This window comes from Canis aureus, chromosome 7 (assembly GCF_053574225.1).
Source record: "Canis aureus isolate CA01 chromosome 7, VMU_Caureus_v.1.0, whole genome shotgun sequence".
In the NCBI taxonomy this organism is placed as follows: domain Eukaryota; kingdom Metazoa; phylum Chordata; class Mammalia; order Carnivora; family Canidae; genus Canis; species Canis aureus.
In genome coordinates, this window is record NC_135617.1 from 51878602 (window position 1) to 51896442 (window position 17841).

The 17841-nt window shown below is 43.4% G+C and overlaps 1 long non-coding RNA gene across 1 annotated transcript in view; it reads right to left on the minus strand.

The window, feature by feature from the left end:
• Positions 1-17841, minus strand: part of LOC144316853 (uncharacterized) — a 30712-nt gene that overhangs the window by 3253 nt on the left and 9618 nt on the right. The window contains exon 2 of the long non-coding RNA XR_013382698.1: positions 3355-3462. This is a non-coding gene — a long non-coding RNA (uncharacterized LOC144316853). The remainder of the gene's footprint in view (positions 1-3354; positions 3463-17841) is intronic.

Genomic DNA, 17841 nt, shown 5'->3' on the forward strand with positions numbered 1-17841 from the left:
GGTGCCTCTCCCAGCTCTGGTGGCTGTCAGCAGGCCTTGGCTTGTGGCCACAGCCCTCCGCTCTGCTCTGTGTTCACGTGGCCTTCTTTTTTTTTTAATTTTTTATTTATTTATGATGTCACACAGAGAGAGAGAGAGAGAGAGGCAGAGACATAGGCAGAGGGAGAAGCAGGCTCCATGCACCGGGAGCCCGACGTGGGATTCGATCCCAGGTCTCCAGGATCGCGCCCTGGGCCAAAGGCAGGCGCCAAACCGCCGCGCCACCCAGGGATCCCCATGTGGCCTTCTCTTCTCCCTCTGATTCACCTCTGTTTGTCTCCTCTAAGGACAATTGTCATGGTACTGAGGGCCCACCTGGATAATCCAGAATGATTTATCTCGAGATCCCTAATTTAACACATCTGCTGAGACCCTTTTCCCAAATAAGGTCACATTCACAGATTCTAGGGATTAGGACATGAGCATATCTGTTGGGAGCTGCCATCAATGCACTACAGTGATATTTATATGGTGACCTGGCATGCTGGCCACAGAGCGGGGCTGGGGTTCCAGAGCCCACACTTTAAAAGGCTGGAGTCATGTGGCTCTGAGGGCTGGCTCAGTACAACCTGTGACCCTGATCATCGGCTGGCGGCTAACACCATTCATCTCCCAGGCGTGCCTCTATATTTTGCCCTGTGTTCTCCAAATAAAAGGCAAGCACACTCAAAGCTGCAGGCATCTGTAGGATGTGTTACTGCTGACATCAGATGGAGACACTGCCCTGGAGACACAGACACTGCCCTGGAGAGTGAGGAGGATCAAGGAACAGAAGAAGCTCCTGAAGGAGATGAAAGATAACTTAGCTCTCCAGACTTTCATCACCTATGGATTCTTCTTCATGCTCCGGTATGTGGTTCTAGAGTTTCTCATGAATTAGCACAATATTCATAACTAGCTCATGCTACTCTTAAATGTATGTAGGTACACTCATGCATGAAACGTGACATCAACCCTTTATGATATTATATGGATCTAGATTTTTATAAGATATTCTAAAGGATTTTTCCAATCATGACTTTAAATACTCATAATAGTGCCTGTGATAATGGCGATATGCTGTGTGACCCCATTCCAATGCTTGATATTTAAAATTAAGAATTTTATTCTTAAAATTCTGGGTGCTCCATTGGTTAAGCAACCTACTCTTGATTTCGGTTCAGGTGGTGGTGATCTCAGGGTGGTGAGATCGAGCTCTGCATTGGCTATGTGCTCAGTGGGGAACCTGCTTAAAATTCTCTCTCCCTCTCCCTCTGCCCCTCCCCACCACACTCCCTCACTCTCTCAAATAAATCTTTAAAATAAAAAAACAATTTTATTGGCAATTTCAATTGCTGCTAAACAAAACTTACCCAAATTGAAATAAATAAAAAAAAAAAACCCTAAGATTCAAGAAAGTTAATCTAGTGTGGTTTTACTGTCACAGAACACAAATTATGTGAAAATATTGATTATAAGCACATAATGATGTTGTGGGGCACCTGGGTGGCTCAGTTAAGTGTCTGCCTTCGGCTTAGATCATGATCCTGGGGTCCTGGGATTGGCCTGCATCAGGCTCCCTGCTCAGTAGGAAGTCGGCTTCTCCCTCTGCTGCTCCCTCTGCTCCCCGCCTACCCCCCCCTCCCCCGCTTGCACTCTCTCAAATAAACAAAATTATTTTGTTGAAATTAAAGTAAAAACATTAATTTTATGGATAAGTATGTAATCATATATGAACTGTGTGCATCTTTAATGCTCATTTAAACGTGTCATAACAATGCCACAAGTGAGCACTAATCACAAAATTGTCATTTTAAAATTTTTTTGTGGGCAGCCTGGGTGGCTCAGCAGTTTAGCACCGCCTTCGGCCCAGGGCATGATCTTGGAGACCAGGGATCGAGTTCCATGTCGGGCTCCCTGCAAGGAGCCTGCTTCTCCCTCTGCCTGTGTCTCTGCCTCTCTCTCTCTCTCTCTCTCTCTGTTTCTCATGAATAAATAAATAAAATCTTTAAAAAATAAAATTTTTGCACTTTCAAAACCCATAGATTTCATTTTCCTCCCCAGTGTTTTTGCTCTGAAGACATATTTGCCCAGGAACAAGGATGGAGCAAATTTTATTTAAATATCAAACCTAAAAATATATATATATATCAAACCTAGGCTGTGTAGGCCTCCATGTATACTCTTGCCACAGGGCCTGAAAATGATAGCAGCTGGTCTGACTCTACCTTTCAGGGTCTTCAGCAGTAACAGGGGAAACAGCTGCATTAAATGAAGCTTTTCTCGATTTAGAATCTCTCTGGGGCACCTGGGTGGCTCAGTGGTTGAGCCTTTGGCTCTGGTGTGATCCCAGGTCCTGGGATCGAGTCCTGTATCAAGCTTGCCACAGAAAGCCTGCTTCTTCCTCTGCCTACACCTCTGCCTCTCACGAACAAATATAATCTTTATAAAAAAAAAATCTCTCTCCCCTGTGGCTCCTGGGTGGCACAATTGGTTAAGCATCCGACTCATGGTTTCAGCTCCAGTCCTGATCTCAGGGTCAGGAGATTGAGCCCTGCCTCCAGCTCAGCGTGGTGGGCTTGAGATCCTGTCTGCCTCTCTCTCTGCCCTGCCTCACTCCTCTCACTCTCTCAAATTTTTAAAAAATATCTCCATCCCTTGGTAGGATGACACCTAGCCCATCTAGGAAGAGGGTTAACACTGCTGGTCTTCTTGGGTCCTTGAAGGAAGTTCACAGGAATGCAGACGGTAGATAGATCATGATCCACTTTGCGGAATGGCATCTCCTAAACTAGAGGCCATTAATCAGAAGTGCTTTCGGAGGTCTGGCCTCACTCAAAAAGCCTGGCTCCCTTATTTTTCTCTGCATCCACCTCATCCCTTAAGTCCTAAATTTATAAATGAATAGTTCAGACACAAAAAGACAAATAGAATGGATAGCTAGAAGAAGCTGTACCTGCTTTTTCCTTCCTTAGAACATTCCTAAACCACCTCTTGCTCATTGCTTTGTAATCTATTGCCTTTTTTTTCTGACCATTGGAAAATTCTAAATCCAACAGTAAGAAAGTTTAGGGCCTGTCATAGCGAGGGGGTCCCAATGTCATGTCTGATTCCAAGGTTACCATGTGTCTCCTGTGATATGTGAAATGCAGCACAGGGCACAGAGCTTGACCTTCCAGCCCAGCGGCTCGGCCGTTGCACTCACTCAGTGTGCCATGTTGAGTGGGGCCAGGGTTGCACACTAGGTGCATCTGCTCTCCTAACCCTGCTCCTAGCGTGCCCAGAGGGACAAGCTCATTGAATTCATCCACCAGGGGTGCACGTTTTCTAAATTACCTAAGATCATTTGTACAGGTTTGAGGTGGCCCAGCCTGCATTGAGAGTCCGCAGTCCGCCTTTTCTCCCTCTTCTACAAATCAGTGTTCCTGAGGACTTGCAATTAACCTAGATGAGGGAAACAAGATAATAGATCCCAAGCTGTTTATATTACAAACAAGGGTATCCCCTGCCCAGGTGAATTGCCTTTTAAAGCCTCTGCTTGCATAACAAATAGGCAGAGTGCAACGCCTAAGCTTGAGCTCTTCTGACCTGGAGGCTGCCACAGCCAAGTAAGAGACCAATATGCAGACCAACTGGACGTTCCTGGTGGCTCCCTGCCAGCCCCCGAGGTCCAGCAAAAGATCCTAGAGAATGTAGCTTTAGTTCACGTCTGGAAAAAATCTCTCCAGGCTCTCAGGTTCAACCTCCTGGCTCACTGCTTCACCTCACCTGTTCTCAGTCTATACCAGTGGTTGTCAGGTGGAGCAATTTTGCTCTCTTAAGGGACATTTGGCAGTACCTGGGAACACTTTTGGCTGTCACAGCCTGGGAAAGGGGCTCTACTGGAATCCGATTGGTAGAATCTGAAAATGCTGCTAACCTTCTTACAATGCACAGGATAGTCTCCTGCATCAAAGAATGATCTGGTCCAAAATGCTGATAGTGTCAAGGCTGAGAAAGCCATGGCATACACCCTTCATTTAGATACTTTGACTTGAATTTGGTTTTTACCATCTTATCTGCCCTTGAATGATGCTTTGGCCTCCCTTGCCCGTAAGCCCACTCTCACCTTGGATGTAAATACCATGTTTCTTTTTGTTCTATGTCCTGCAGCCACTAAATAAAGACAAGACTGTCCTCACCCCACCAGGTTCCTATCAATTCTTTCAAACACTGCCTGGGGGTCTGTGATGACTTCAGACCATTCATGGGGCTCCCTCCACCATCTTCCACCCTTGAAAGTCAAGCAAGGCCATGCAGGACCAACTTCATTAATGCTAATATAGTCTTACTTTTTAAATGGTATGAGTTTTAGGTTTTTAGTTCTGTTTTGTGAAGGTATGCTATATAATAGAGAAAAGTGATCCCCCGCTAAGCCTCTGATCTTTGCTCTAGCTTTTCCACAAAGGATTAATGTGTATCTAACAGTGTTAACTACTTTTGTTCGTGTTGTAACTTCTCTGCTTTCTTAGATTTTTTTTTAATTTTTTATTTATTTATGATAGTTACAGAGAGAGAGAGAGAGGCAGAGACACAGGCAGAGGGAGAAGCAGGCTCCATGCGCCGGGAGCCCGATGTGGGATTCGATCCCGGGTCTCCAGGATCGCGCCCTGGGCCAAAGGCAGGCGCCAAACCGCTGCGCCACCCAGGGATCCCTCTTAGATTTTTTTTATATCAACCCTGTCTATTCCTTTTTGCTCCATAATTATAAAGCCTAATTTCAATTTTTCAGGAACATCCTTTAGTTTCTCAACACCTACACTTCTTTATTTTTTAAATTTTTTATTTTTTGGAAATGAGAGCAGTTTATTAAAGCTATGAAGTGTAGATACAGATAGAACTTCAGGGAGACTCAGAAAGGAAGAAGAGTGAGTCTTCTCAACATCTACACTTAAAAAAAAAAACCTACATTCCTTTAAACAAAACATTTCATCCATGTGGAAGGCGGAATAATGTCCCCCCAGCCCCCCAAAGATGAACACACCCTGATCCCCAAAACTTGCAAATATCTTACCTTACATGGCAAAGGGGATTCTGCTGATGTTAAATTCAGGGGGTGGGGGTAAGTCCTGAATTATCTGGGTGAGTTCCACCTAATCACAGGGTTCCTTGAAAGAGGAAAACCTCTTGATCAGAGCTATGGTCAGAGAGGCAGATGTAACAAGAGACAATGGTCAGTGCCATGTTGCTGGTTTTCAGGATGGAGGAAGGGAGCCATGAGCCTACGAATGTGGGCAGCCTTCAGAAACCAGAATATGCAGGGAGGTGAATTCTCCCCTAGGGCTTCCTGGGAGGGATGCAATCTTGCTGACACCTTGGTTGAGCCCAATGAGACCCATGTCAGACCTCCAGAACTGTTAAAAATTTGTTTTTGTTTTTTTAAAGCCACCAAGTTTGTGGTAACTTGCTAGGGCAATCATAGGAAATTAATGCAATCCCACATTCTCCACCCCTCATAGTCATTAAGGGGTTTTTCCCCATAAAACCATTCTTGGGCAGCCCCAGTGGCTCAGCGGTTTAGTGCTGCCTTCAGCCCAGGATGTGATCCTGGGGACCCCAGGATGGGGTCCCACGTCGGGCTCCCTGCATGGAGCCTGCTTCTCCCTCTGCCTGTGTCTCTGCCTCTGTCTCTCTCTGTGTCTCTCATGAATAAATAAATAAAATCTTTAACAAAACAAAACTATTCTTGACTTCTAGAGGCACCTGGCTGACTCCATCAGTAGAGCATTCAACTCTTGATGTCAGGCTTTTAAGTTCAAGCCCCATGCTGGGTGTAGAAATTACTCAAAAATAAAATCTTAAAAAACAACCAAACTATTCTTGACCTCTAAAGCCTTTATCTTGGGACACCTGAGTGGCTCAGCGGTTAAGCATCTGCCTTCGGCTCAGGGCGTGATCCTGGAGTCCCGGGATCTTGTCCCACATCGGGCTCCTTTCATGGAGCCTGCTTCTCCCTCTGTGTATGTCTCTGCCTCTCTCTCTCGCTCTGTCTCTGTCTCTCATGAATAAATAAATAAGATCTTTAAAAAATAAATAAAAAGATAAAGGCCTTTATCTTATCTTAAACTATTTTCCTTACTTACCATGTCTCCCATTAGCAAAGATTATTCAGACATCCCTTCCTGACTTTTCTAGGAGCTGTGAAGTTGCAAAATTTTAGTTCATTAGGATGCAGCCTGGCCTCCTACAGATCTTATTTTGCAAATAAGAACAGGGCCCCTCTGAGAGGGCAAGGGGCTTGTCAAGTTCACAGTTACCAGACAGCAGACAGGTACCACACCCCATGTCCTGACTCACCAGCTGTTCCTATATTCATTTCCTTCCTCTTAAAAAGGATAGTACTATCCCACTGTTCAAGAAAAGCCTTTTCCATTTTTGGGGAATTTGACAGTTGATGTTGTATAGACCAAAGTTTCCTGGCAAAAGGAGATAAAGGTTCTCCTGGAACTTAATTCAGGGAGAAACTCCAGGAAAATGTTTTAAAAGCTTCTGTGGTCAAATAAGCTTGGAAATGCATCATGTTTATCCTCATCTTGGAAAGGCATTACATACCTAAGCATAGAAGACTCCTCAAAAGTCCTGTAGGAAGAAGCAAGTTCTAACCCAGAGTTTACTCTTTTCATGTGCATTGGCATGAAACAAGAAATGCCAGTGTAGATTCTCTTTGTGTCCTTCAGCCCTTCACCTGTTGTGCGTTGCTTTAACACCATATATAGAGTTGGCCTGAGTACACTGTGTGGAATCCTTTGAGAACCAAGCAAGTGAATGCTGAGACAGAGCCTGCTAGTTTCCATCCATTCTCCCTTTCCTCTTCATTAACAGAAGCTCATCTTAGTTGGGTAAATAAGTGTTGAACTAAAACTATTTGATTTCTTAGGCTCCTTTGAAGCTGATTGTGCCCATATGACATAGTTCTGGCCAGTGAGGATGGAACAGAAGTCTATAGAGGGAATTTCAGAAAAGCTCCCACATACATTTCCTATTTATTTATCTGAGAAAGAGAGAGGAGCAGAGGGAAAGAGGTAAGCAGACCCCACGCTAAACACGGAGCCGGATGTGGGGCTTGATCCCATGACCCTGAGATCATGACCTGAGATCATGACTTGAGCCAAAACCAAGAGCTTGTTGCTCAACCAACTGAGCCACCCAGGAGCCCCTGCATTTGCTTTTTATCTTCCTTCTTCTTCCTGCCTACAATGCAGAGGTAATACCTGGAGGTGCAACAGCTACCTTGTGACCATGAAGTCGATAGTCATTTACTAAGACTAGCAGAGAAGAAAGCAAAAGCCTGAGCCTTTGATCATGTGATGTCATCTTACTAGACCTGGACAGCTTCTGATTTCTTCAGAATGTGAGAAAAATAATAAAATAATAAATAGTGCTAGTAGCCAACACTATTCCATGCATATAAACATCTTTCTAACTGAAATCATGTTTCAGTATTTATTTCTGAGTATCCTGGAATTCGCTCTCTGAGTATTGTCTTGGCTTTCTTTATGAAAGGCAATTATTGGGAAGAGTATAAGTTTACAAAGCAGTCCAGCACCAGCACCAAGTCACCCAATTCAGTGGTTTCCAAAGTGTAGTCCCAGACCACCAGTATCAGCACCACCTGGGATCTTACTAGACATTCTCAGGCCCCACCCCAGCCTTACTACAACAGAGGATCTGGTGAGGCCCATCAATCTGTATTTTAGCAAGCCTTCCTGGCAATCCTAATATACACTGAAATCTGAGAACCACTGACAAGTTAAACTCATCAACCTTGGTGAGTTCAAACCCAAAACAGGTGAAACTTTGAATGAAATAAGTGAGTTTGAATGTAAGACCCATGCCAACAGCTAACAAAGCACAGGCTCTCTGGGAACAAGTGTCTTGCCATGCCTTGACAATTCAAACTGAGAGAGAAGATAATAAAAACACTAATAGAAGCCAGCACCAGTTAAACAGTTTGATTAATGGTGGTTCATATCAGAATACCAAGGGCCCAGGGTTGCAATTTTCACAGGAGGCTTTTACTTTTGCTTTTCTACATAGTCACATACTGCTCCTTTGCCTCAAACTCTGCTCACAGGACAACCAAATCAGAGTGGAGATAGAATTTGCATAAAATTCAGCAAATGAAGAATGTGTGCATGTGCTCACTACAAAAAATAATAATAATAATTACCTGAGCTGATGGAGGTATTAACTAACCCTACAATGGCTAATAATTTTGCAATATAGACATATATCAAATCATCACCTTGTATACCTTAAACTTACACAATTATATCTCAATAAAGCTGGAAACACACAGAATGTATACATGTGTATAAGAGTAGAGGTGGGGTGAGGATGTGACTAGAAGTAATCAATGTGTCTGAACACATGAGGATGCTTCAGAATCTAACACAAGATCCCTCTCCACCCGAGATCTCTGCATCCACTTGATGCCACCCCAAGGTGACTGAGTTCTTCCTTCTATTAAACAACTAATTACTGATGATTCTCAATTTTCCAAAGACTCATATATTGTTCAATCTTCATGAGGATCCCAAGAGGTGGGGATTTGCAGTGGACATTTGTTGAATTCTTGTAAGCAGAAGAGGCCAAGTCTTCCTGGAAAGAGTGCAGTGGAATCTTCAGGATGCAGAAGCAGTTGAGAACAACCTACAACAGCAGCCATGGTGCTGGGAATTCAGCTCCAGCAGAAATACCCAGTGTTGGGGTGGGGGAGGTTTCCCCACCAAACCACTGACCTTGCACCCCGTTTTCCTGCTTCCAAGTCTCCTTCTATTGTGTGAACTGCCCTAAATATATCCAATAAATTCCCTTTTGTCTCAGTAAGCCAGGATCATTTTCTGTTGATTGCAACCAAGAGGTCTAATTACCATAATATAATTACCATCTTTTTCAGATGAAGAAACTGAGACTTGGAGGTTAAATAATTTCCTAAATATGTGATAACCAGCCATTAAGATGAACTCCAATGATCTTCACCTCTTAGATGTTTACACGTTGGTGTAGTCTCCTCCAACATTTAATCAGGACTGATCTGTGTAGAGTACGGCAGAGGTAATGGTATGTTGACTTCTGAGTCTAGATCACAAAGAGCATTGTAGCTTCTTCCTTCCTCTCTTGGATGGCTTACTCTGGGCAGAGCCAGCCACCTACACTATGAGGATGTACAAATCATGTCTTTTATTTTTGTATTTTCATGCTTTGACATCTCTGACCTTAATGACCTAAAGGGACTGCCCCTCCAAGGGTAAGCCAATTCCTAGAGATAACAAACACCTTGTCGGTGAGCACACTTTTCAAATGCAAGCCAAATGGTCCAGGGCTCACATCCCCTCCTTTATTGAGCTCCCACACTCTGGGCCATTGTCCACTTGTCCTAATCACCCCATGGCCAGGTACTAGACAACTAGAGAACAGCCATTATGCCCCAGAGCCTGCTGAAATAATTCAAACTAGCCATTCCTAAGTCTACTTAGCCATTCCTTCTCATGGAAACCTCAATAAAGCCTCTTGCCCACATTTTCTACTGCCTCTGCCTCCAGACCCTTCCCAGTGCTTTCCTATGGAGTAGATGTGCCCTCCTCTTGTGATCTGGGAGTTTACCAAATTATCTTTTTTTTTAATGTATATTTATTTATTCATGAGAGACACAGAGAGAGGTAGCAGAAGGAGAAGCAGGCTTCCTGTGGGGAGCCCGATGCAGGACTCAATCCCAGGACCTCAGGGTCATGACTTGAGCTGAAGGCAAATGCTCAAACACTGAGCCACCCAGGCATCCCCCAAATTTTCTTTTCATTGGCAGTCATTCCCTGATCTGTTGGCCTTGCCACATCAAAATAATAAGACATTTATTTATTATTTTATTTATTTTGATTATTTTATTTTATTTTATTTTATTTTTGTTTTTAGCAGGTTCCATGCCCAGCATGGAGCCCAACACAGAAGCCCAAACTCATGACCATGAGATCAAGACGTGAGCTGAGATCATGAGTCAGACACTTAACTGACTATACCATCTAGTCCTTTAATAAGGACTATATAGACCTAATAAGAACTTCATTTAAAACAACCTTGTGGGGGGGATCCCTGGGTGGCGCAGCGGTCTGGCGCCTGCCTTTGGCCCAGGGCGCGATCCTGGAGACCCGCGATCGAATCCCACGTCGGGCTCCCGGTGCATGGAGCCTGCTTCTCCCTTTGCCTGTGTCTCTGCCTCTCTCTCTCCCTGTGTGACTATCATAAGTAAATAAAAATTAAAAAAAAAAAAAACAAAAAAAAACAACCTTGTGGGGAAGCCCAGGTAGGGAGGAGCAGAGGCCTCCCATCAGCCATCTGAGTAAGCTCCCTGAGAAGCAGACCCACCAGCCCCTGTTAAGCCATCATGACTGCAACCCCATCTGTTTACAATCTCATGAGAGAAGAAAAATCTAAGCTATCCTAAGTTTTACAATGCATGGAATCTAAGAGATGCTTAGTGTTTTTTTTAAGTCACTAAGTTAATGAATTAATTTGTTTCTCAGCAACAACCTATTAAGTGGAGGAACTGATATTGAAAACTGGGTCCACATAAATTCTCAAGCAGACTTTTTTTTTTTTTACAAAATGATTCAGCTTTTATTAATTAGCATCTTAGAAGAAACAAAAGATAAGAGAGCCAGCAAAGCTCTGAACAAACACAATGAAACAGGTGCAGACAGGCCTCAAGAAGCCATTTGAACAGATGGAGGCAACACACTTCTTGAGTGGGCCCTGACCCAGGGTGCTCCATGATCTGGGCCAAGGGTAGCCTTTCCAAAGGCTGGTATCTGAGAAGCTTGGAGACTAAGTCCTGGGCCCCAAAGGTAATGATGGGGGAAATCGTAGGTCTACCTTGAGGATACGTCTGTAGGTCTCATTATGGGAAAGGCTCTCAAAGGGTGGATATCCTACCAACAGCTCATAGAAAAGTACTCCAATGCACCACAGATCAACCTTCTCATTGTAGGTTCTCCTCTAAATCATTTCTGGGGGCAAGTAGTCCAGAGTCCCACATATTGTCTTTCTCCTTAGAGATGGTGTATGCACAGACCAGCCGAAGTCTGCAATGAGGTTTCCTCATTGCTTCGCCAGCATGCCATCGTGAACTGTATTAAATGTTTTTGGTTTCTGACCCAAATAGTAAGAAAAAAGTTTTCTCATATAGCAAGAATTCAAGACCTAGATGGGTTCCAGCGTTCATTAAGCAGCTTGGCTATATGACCAAGGACCAGGTAATTCTTCCCATTTCTCTACACAACCAAGTTCATTCAGCCTGTCAGCTTATCTTTCCTATTTTCAGAGGATGGCCATGACATTCAAGGCATTGCATGCAAATAAATAAATAAATAAATAAAAAGGCATTGCATGCAGACATCACAATATGAGTTTTCCCAGAAGTCTCTCAACTGATCTCACCCACATTAGCCAGAACTATAATGCCTGCCCCTACCCAAACCAATCACTAGTGAGGGTAATAGGAGGATGGCTCACAACAGCCAGGGTTTTCCCCTGGAGCTCAGCACTTACCTACATGAGGCTGGGGCACCCTTGATCCCAATCAGGGTTCTGGCACCAAGGAAGAGTTAGGGTGGTCGTGAATGGCGTAGGTACATTATCTTCTCTGAGCCAACAAGAATCCAGCTGCACTAGCAAGAAGGGAAATCAAGATCCAGAGAAGATGTGGGGAAAGAAAGAGGCCAGAGCAAGTGGATTGAGGCTGGTTGAAGTGATTGGGCCTTCACACAGAGCAAATAACCTGAATGAAGCTTTCCCCAGAACCTTCGCTCATTCACCCCATTCTCCCTCCTGAGGATGGATTATGTAGTTGCTGGTCCATCCAACTGCTCACAGACAGCATGACTCAACTGCCTCCAAAAGCCTCCCACCCGTGGAATGGGAACTGACTGTGGACATATCAGTTAGCTGGGGCCTGCTAATTGGAATCCATCTGGATTTTCCACGGAAGGCAGCAGAGCGTGTGTATAACCTCCTCCTCCACTGAGACAAGGGAAGATCATTTGTTTAAATGGTAATTGGTATAGCCCAAAACACGTGGCCTCCTGTATCTGGATACAGGATACAGGATATAGGATCTGAATATAGGATAATCTAACACAGATCATCAGAGATGTTGGACTAAAAGTCCAACTCCTTTATTCAGTAGCTGTGAAAATCCAAGTTCACGCTGAAGTGATTTGGCCAGGATCACAGGAGTAAAACTGGAACTAAACTGAATCTTAAGTCTCTTGCCTCAATGTTCTTTCTCATTACACTTTGTGGAAAAACATTCTATGCCAAATTCCATGCCAGACCTCTTACCTCAGTTTTTTGAGATTCAGAATTGCTAGGCAGAATGTTTTAACGTCTTTCATGTCCACATAGAAATACAAACTATGGGGGCGCCTGGGTGGCTCAGTGGTTTAGCCTCTGCTCTCAGCTCAGGTCATGATCCTGGGGTCCTGGGATTGAGTCCCGCATCCGTCTCCCCTGGGGAGCCTGCTTCTTCCTCTGCTTGTGTCTCTGCCTCTCTCTGTGTGTCTCTCATGAATAAATAAAATCTTCATTAACAAAATACAAACTATGCTTGATATTGAGACATTTATTTTGAATATTGTCTAATTAGACTTTCAAGCTCCACCCCCAGAACATTTTATCTGGTGTTTACCAAAACAGGCCAAAAGTCCAGTTAATAATAATGTCAGCCACTTTTGTTGCTCTCCAATAAATTACATTTAAAATTATCAAGAGTAATTCTCGTCCAAGTGACAGCAAAAAATTAAGGACTTCAAATCTCCAGTTCAAGAGTTCACTGGACTCATTACTTCAAAGAGAATATAAATAAGCTTCCTGAGATGATCTTTTTAAAATAACTCTGCTGTCTACCAGCTGACTTGCAGAACTGGCTTTGCACTCAACACAGGTCCACGTGACTGGATGTGAAGGGATTTGGGAAGTATTTCAAGTTTTGCCTCCTTATATGATTTTCGCTCTTGATTTCTTGGTTTGAAGAAGTCAAAGGGGAGCCACGTATGCCAAGTGAATGGGTCTTCTATTCATCATTTTCTATTTTCCTTTACAAGAGCCATTCTGACTTTGGAAACATGGTAACATTTATCTTAAAGGACACTAATAAAGATGCAATTTTGTAAGGTTGCTATATGGGAGTAGGTGTCTGTGGGTCTGTGTCTGGATATGTGTGCTGGTGTTGGCCAGGTGGAGGAGGAAGATGAATTTTGGAGTTGCAATTAAAGCACTTGGGACAACAATTTTAAAAAATGTTTAGCATATATCCCATATATCCATAATAAATATGGTTTTCATTTTTTTTAGTTAGTATGGTTATCCCTACAAAAATAATTTAAAGTATTCTTAGGTTAAATAGGTGATTCACATAAGATAATCAAAGGCAGTCTGTTCAGTAACTATTGTTCACTTCCCCCAAGTTTCGTGTTGCCAAATCATTATCAGGAAAATATTCTTAGTCAAGGAAACCGTAAGATTTATTTGTCCTCATTCACTGTTAAAGAAACAGTAAGGGATGCCTGAATGGCTCAGTGATTGAGCATCTGCCTTTGACTCAGGCCGAGATCCTGGGGTCCAGGGATCGAGTCCCTCATCAGGCTCCTTGCAGGGAGCCTACTTCTCCCTCTGCCTGTTTCTCTGCCTCTCTCTCTCTCTCTCTCTCTCTCTGTCTCTCATGAATAAATGAACAAAATTTTTAAAAAAGAAAAAAATAATGGATAGTAAGATTCTTGTCCAATGCAAGCTTATTTAAAACCTGCTCTAGGGATCCCTGGGTGGCGCAGCAGTTTGGTGCGGGCCTTTGGCCCAGGGCGTGATCCTGGAGACCCGGGATCGAATCCCACGTCGGGCTCCCGGCGCATGGAGCCTGCTTCTCCCTCTGCCTGTGTCTCTGCCTCTCTCTCTCTCTCTGTTACTATCATAAATAAATAAAAATTTTACAAAAAAATAAATAAATAAAACCTGCTCTAGGGGAACCTGGCTGGCTCAGTCAGTGGACTCTTGATCTCAGGGTCCTGAGTTCAAACCCCATATTGGGTGTAGAGATTACTTAAATGAATAAACTTATAAACAAACTAATTAATTAAAACCTACTCTAGAGAATTAAAGGACAAGTTATGTTTATTTAAAATCTTAATCATTACATCTCAGGAGCCACCATATCAAACTCGATACAACTTTATTATTTTTTTTAATTTTTTATTTATTTATGATAGTCACAGAGAGAGAGAGAGAGAGAGAGAGGCAGAGACACAGGCAGAGGGAGAAGCAGGCTCCATGCACCGGGAGCCCGACGTGGGATTCGATCCCGAGTCTCCAGGATCGCGCCTGGGCCAAAGGCAGGCGCCAAACCGCTGCGCCACCCAGGGATCCCTCGATACAACTTTAAACACATTACACTCACACAAACAGACTCACACACCCATGCTTTTGGCACGGTTGCGAAACCCATCCATTTTTCATTATAGGTTCAAATTCACTTAAGGTTTTTGCATTTAAATTCAGACAGAACGTAAAGACTGCTAACTCTGGGAAACGAACTAGGGGTGGTGGAAGGGGAGAAGGGCGGGGGGTGGGAGTGAATGGGTGACGGGCACTGGGGGTTACTCTATATGTTAGTAAATTGAACACCAATAAAAAATAAATTAAAAAAAATAAATAAATTCAAACATCAGGGCATCGGGGTAGCTCAGTTAAGTGTCCAACTCTTGATCTCAGCTCAAGTATTGATCTCGGGGTCATGATTTCTAGCCTCACCTTAGGCTCACCCTGGGCATGGAACCTCCCATCTTTGGGGGGCCTGGATGGCTCAATTGGTAAAGCATGTGACTTGATCTCAAGGTCATAAGTTTGAACCTCACACTGAGCATGGAATCTACTTTTAAAAAAATAAAAATATATTTAAAAATAATAAAGTCAAAAATAAAATCAGATGTCTTTTTTGGCTTCTTTTCTGGTCACCACAGTCCCATGTTTTAAAAATAAAATAATGCACTTAGATAAGTCAGTATTAGGAGCTACTCACTACTTACATAGAGCATGTTCTTCTGTTTCAGATACAAATACTCCCCCAAATGTAGCAATTTGCATCAATTTTTCTTTCAAGAAAATTTATCTGAAAGATGCTCATAGATTTTGATTTGCATCTAATTTTGAAAACTATAATTTTCCTTCTGAGATTTCTTTTTTAAAATTAGTAAAGGATAATTCAGCAAAAACAAACCACAGAGTGAAGATATATTTTGAAAGAATTTTGTAGATTTATAAGTAAACAGTGACTGCATCTGCTTACTCTATGAAAGACCATAGGAGTTTTGATTTTTATTTAATTTTGTTAAGTTTTTTTATTTATTCATTTGAGACAGAGAAAGCACAAGCAGAGGGAGGGGCAGAGGAAGAAGGGAAGGGAGGAACAGGCTCTCCACTGGGCAGAGAGCCCAATGTGGGGCTCTATCACAGGACCCTGGGATCATGACCTGAGCTGAAGGCAGATGCTTAACCAACTGAGCCACCAAGGTGCCCCTTTAGAATGGAGGTTTTAAATACGTGCCCTTCCCAAAAGGCAGAACTGTGTGCACTTCTTATCCCTTCACCCCAACCTCCATATTTTAATGTCCTAAGTTATGCTATTATCTGTTTGAAGATCCATGAAGTTACTTCTATTTTTTTTAAGATTTTATTTATTCACGACAGACACAGAGAGAGAGAGAGAGAGAGGCAGAGATACAGGCAGAGGGAGAAGCAGGCTCCGTGGGGGGAGCCTGATGTGGGACTTGATCCTGGATCTCCAGGATCACGCCCTGGGCTGAAGGCAGGCGCTCAACCACTGAGCCACCGGGGTTGCCTATGAAGTCACTTCTAGACACCAGAAGAGTTAAACTGGACTTAAACATTGTTAAAGGTTTCTCTTACCACGTTAGGGCCTCCCAAACAAACCACTGTCCCAGAGACCTGATGGAGGTGATTTTAAAAGAGGAGGGAGGTTGTGGGGGCAGAAGATGGAGAGTTGGAGGGGTGGAGGGGGCAGATTGAGAATGATTCAAAAAAAAAAAAAAGGAACCACCGTGTCTCTGGATTGAGAGTGTACTTGCTTCCCCAGGAGCAACCAGGGAGGAAACACTAGGAGTTAATCATTCAAGGCACAGGATGAAAGCAAGAAGGGATTCTAAAAATAATGCCTTCTCCTTCCAAACTGAAGCTGTCTGCAAGAAGCAGAATTGGAGAGCTTATTAGCATGACTCCTTTGTCCTCTGCAGCTGAGGCTCCCTGTTTAAATCCTGGCACAATCCTAAAGTGGGAGATTGCTCTGCAAAGGTCAGAAGAATCGAGGTCACCAAAGAACATGTATCAGGTGAGTTTGGTGACACAAAACCAAGCTGCAATACCGCATGTGTGTTAAGATGTCCTCCAACCTCTCCATTCTTATTACCATCTACACAGTGACTAGAAAGGAAGTGGTTGGACAGAGTTGTGGCCGAATGTCGTCCTCTTGTGGTACCACTTTGTCATCTTGTAATATCAATTGCTTTGGAAAGAACAAGGAAAGGGAAGGTTGCCAAAACATTTGCCTATGTGTACATGTCAGTTCCATTTTTGGTGCCCTGTATATAAAAGGGGCCCTTGCTACAGGCCCCACCTCCTCCTCAAAAGCTTGCCACCCAGATCCACCTATCTTTCAACAAACACTGCACTTTGTTTTTAAATCTATAGCTGATCCCATGATCAGTATTACGTGATAAATCCCTTCGTTCTTTCTTCTCCCTCTTCATTCTTTCTACCTTCAAATATTTGGGGGCCCTGTACTAGATGCTAGAGATATGAAGAAGACCAGAACATTCTCTGCCCTCAAATTATTCTCGGTTCAGTGGAAGAGACAGAAACTGAGATCTGAAGGGTGCCTGGGAGTCAGTTAAGTGACTGACTCTTGATTTCGGCTCAGGTCATGATCAGGCTCTGTGCTAAGTGTAGAGTTGGCTTGAGATCCTCTCCCTCTGCCCCTCCGCCCCCCAAAATATAAATAAATAAAATATATCCTAAAAAAAAAAAAAGAAACTGAGATCTGAAAAATCTGAATAGTAAAACAATTTGTCAGAGTTCCAGCTCATATGGGAAATAGGACTTATATCTTCTGAGTCATAATGAAGACCTCTATGCTCAATGCCACATACAAAATATGTGCTATTGATAAATTGATGAAATCCACTAATAAATAAACCATTTCAGAAAAGGCCATTTGTGCCAGGAGAGCAGAATTTCAAGTACTAACTTTTCTTCTTCCCACTCCTTAAACAAAGACCTTCTTTGAAAGAACATGGGAGTCCCACCAACAGAGGACCTGCCCGAAGAACTCAGGCCTTGCTTACAGAATGGTTTGGAGCACAGGTGGGGAGGTCCCTTCCTCTTCAAAGGGCACACTTCCAGCCCTGTCCCACCAGCAGTGCAAATGCAGACAGCCTCCCGCATCTTCTGAGCCTCAGGTTCCATCTGTGTCAGAGGGATCATTGTTCCTTCTTCGCAGGTTGCTGTGATATTTAACACAGCACACAGGCACACCGGAAGTGGGTATCATTGTCATTAGCACAGACATGTCTGCTTCTCCTCTCATTGTATACCCCCTTCCAGTAGAACACAGGGAGAGAGGGCCTGGCAGGTGATTTTCACTTTCTGGAGGGACTGGGACCTTACAGGTATTGTGTCTGGTGATACAGAAAATTTTCTAAGAAATTCTTCATTTGTCTATAACAT